This window comes from Hordeum vulgare, chromosome 3H, assembly GCF_904849725.1.
Source record: "Hordeum vulgare subsp. vulgare chromosome 3H, MorexV3_pseudomolecules_assembly, whole genome shotgun sequence".
Taxonomy (NCBI): domain Eukaryota; kingdom Viridiplantae; phylum Streptophyta; class Magnoliopsida; order Poales; family Poaceae; genus Hordeum; species Hordeum vulgare.
In genome coordinates, this window is record NC_058520.1 from 275,391,838 (window position 1) to 275,392,637 (window position 800).

At 39.0% G+C, this 800-nt stretch overlaps 1 pseudogene; it reads right to left on the reverse strand.

Moving 5' to 3' along the window:
- The window catches only part of LOC123441692, a 15,146-nt pseudogene extending 14,549 nt beyond the window's left edge, over nucleotides 1-597 (reverse strand).
- Nucleotides 598-800: the final 203 nt, after the last annotated feature.

The window sequence follows — 800 nt, forward strand, 5'->3', positions numbered from 1 at the left end:
CGTTAACAATCAACAATGTAGTAACATTTTGCTTTTAGCCCTCTCTTGTTGTAGGAGAAAACTTGCTTTTCGCTAAAAACTCATAGCCCCACCTGCCATATATGCATATAGTATAGATGATTACTTTTACCCCTCTCTGTGACTTGCCAACATATTCAATATGCTAACCTACACGGCTGCAACGTCTTATGTTGCAGATATTTTTTATTCGACGAGTAAGAGTATGATTCAGGGTTACGGTCTACACTCAACTTGCCGTTGGTGTTTATTGGGACTCCACTCCCTTGACTGCTTCCGCTGAAATATTTAAGGTATATATCAGTTTTACGCTATTTACATGTGATTTCACTTTGATATATACATTGATGTACTGTGTGTGCCAGCATACTGATCCAGGGATGGCACAGAAACACAGAGGCTTGACTCGTCTTGAGTCGGGTCGCAACATTGTTCTTGTTGTTGTTGTTGTTGCTGCTGCTGCCGCTGTTGTTGTTGTTGTTGTTCTTGTTCTTGTTGTTGTTGTTCTTGTTGTTGTTGTTTTTGTCGTCATTGTTGTCGTTGTTGTTGTTGTTTATGTTATTCTTGTTCCTGTTGATGTTGCTGTTATTGTCGTTGTTGTTGTCGTCGTCGTCGTCCTTGTTGTTGTTTTTGTTGTTGTTTTTTGTTGTTGTTGTTGTTGTTTTTGTTGTTGTTGTTGTGCTTCTTCTTCTTCTTCTTCTTCTTCTGCTTCTTTTTCTTCTTATTGTTCTTCTTGTTGGTGGTGGTGGTGGTGTTATTGTTGTTGTTGTCGTTGTTGTTGT